This window comes from Penaeus chinensis, chromosome 24 (assembly GCF_019202785.1).
Source record: "Penaeus chinensis breed Huanghai No. 1 chromosome 24, ASM1920278v2, whole genome shotgun sequence".
Taxonomy (NCBI): Eukaryota; Metazoa; Arthropoda; class Malacostraca; order Decapoda; family Penaeidae; genus Penaeus; species Penaeus chinensis.
Genome location: NC_061842.1, coordinates 20940814 through 20943313, shown reverse-complemented (window position 1 = coordinate 20943313; position 2500 = coordinate 20940814).

The following is a 2500-nucleotide window of genomic DNA, read 5'->3' as shown; positions in this document are numbered from 1 at the left end:
GCTTGTAGGTAATGGTGTCAATTCTGAAGATTATTTTTGTTTACATGCTGTTCTGTGCGTCAGCTGTTTGGTGGGAATTGGATTAAAGTCCTTTGTTTTTTTATCGGTCTTTGTTGTTGTTGCTGTTGTTTTCTTGATGTCGGCTTTATGATTATTGTTATACTGGTTTAGTAGTAGTAATAGTAGTAGTAGTTGTTGTTGTTGTTATGATTATTATTATTATTATCATTATTATTATCATTATTATTATTATTATTATTATTAGTAGTAGTAGTAGTAGTAGTAGTAGTAGTAGTAGTAGCAGCAGTAGTAGTAGCAGTAGTTGTAGTAGTAGTATCATCATCACTTTTGATGTTATTATCATATTATTTATAGTATTGTTTATAATATCATTACCATTACTTTTACTGCTATTACTTCTACTACTATATTTTTTTTGTTAATATTGGAATCATTATTATTATCACTATCAATATTACTATTACTATTACCATCGTCGAAATCGCTATTTCGTTCGTATTACTTTATCACCAGCGCAACTTATCACTGCTGCTCTTATCCTTCATAATAACGCTACAAATTCCTTTCACTAGCAACCTCCTCTACCAATACACATCCTTTACTAGCCTCAACTTGTCCCCAGTATCCCATCTTACCCACCTGAAGCTCTTACTAGCCAACATCACCTATTACCCACTACCAGTCTTCGCTAGCCCTAACCAATCCCCCTTCATCCCCCAACCACTTCCCTAATAGCCCTCGTCCGCTATTACATCCCAACTAGCTCGATCTTCCCGCTTACTAGCCGTTACTAACCCTAGCCAGTCCACTACTATCCCCCACCATCACACAGTCCCCTCCCGAATAGCCTTACTTGCTCGACTATCCCCTAACCAAACCCTTATAGAGTCCCCATCCCCAATCACATCTCTACTAGCCCCACCATTCCTCAACCGAGTCCATACTTGCCTCCGTTTCCCCAACGAATCCTAACTAATCCTCACTGGCGCCTTAACAACCCAAACCTACCAGCAACAATCACCGAACTACCCCTTAACCCACCACTAAACCACTCAACCACCCAACTATCTTCATTAACCACCGAGCCGACTTTTCCTTCTCCAAGCGCAAAGGTACTTTGGCAACCGAGGCCTCTTACACGACCTCTCCTGCTCCTCCAAGCGCAAAAGTACCATGGCAACCGAGTCCTCTCACACGACCTTTCCTCCTCCTCCAAGAGCAAAAGTACCATGACAACCAGGTCGTCTATCAACACCCAAGCTTCCCAGAAGAAGGGGCAGTACCTCCCTCTTCTGCGAGAGCCTCGAGCAAGTGGAAAACCCTCCCGTCCGTCCTTCGCCCGCCACAGGAAACGCCGGCCTCTGCTCTCGAAAGGTGTGGATTCTTGCTTCCCTGGAGAAAGGAGATTGGGTGTCCTTTCCCTCTCGGTGTCGAATGTGAGGCGTGTCTTCTATGTTTACATACAAATATTTGTGTGTGTGTGTGTGTGTGTGTGTGTGTGTGTGTGTGTGTGTGTGTGTGTGTGTGTGTGTGTGTGTGTGTGTGTATTCATATTTTCATTTACATAAATATATATATATGGATATAGACGCACACACTGTATATATATTTATGTATATACTGCATATGTGTTTGTATATATATACGCTAAGTGTATATATATATTTATATATATATATTATATATACACACTGTATGTGCACGCACAAACACACACACTCACTCACTCACTCACACACTCACTCACTCACTCACTCACTCACTCACTCACTCACTCACTCACTCACTCACTCACTCACTCACTCACTCACTCACTCACACACTCACACACACTGTATATATACACATACATACATACATACATATATATACAACTACACAATGTGTATGTATATATAGACACTATATGTATATATAGACACTATATGTATATATAGACACTATATGTATATATACACTGGCATATATATTTATATATATATAATTATATATAATTACACACACACACACACACTTTATCTCTCTCTCTCTCTCTCTCTCTCTCTCTCTCTCTCTCTCTCTCTCTCTCTCTCTCTCCCTCCTCTCTCTCTTTCTCCCTCCTCTCTCTCTTTCTCCCTCCTCTCTCTCTTTCTCCCTCCTCTCTCTCTTTCTCCCCCCCTCTCTCTCTCCCCCCCCCCCTCTCTCTCTCTCTCTCTCTCTCTCTCTCTCTCTCTCTCTCTCTCTCTCTCTCTCTCTCTCTCTCTCTCTCCATCACTATCTCCCTTTCCCTCCCTGTATCTATTTGCCAACCACGAAACCAAACTCAAAATCAAGCGTTGCAAGAGTGAGCTAAAATGAAAGCATCAGGCCCGGGAAAGTGTCAGCCTGAGGCCAGCGGGATACCTGACAGTCAGACAGCAGGTGAGGGAGTCTGGTATGTGACCGCCAGGTAGTCAGCTCGCCGTCTCGTTTCGTTTGGGCGAAGGGTCTGCATGCTATG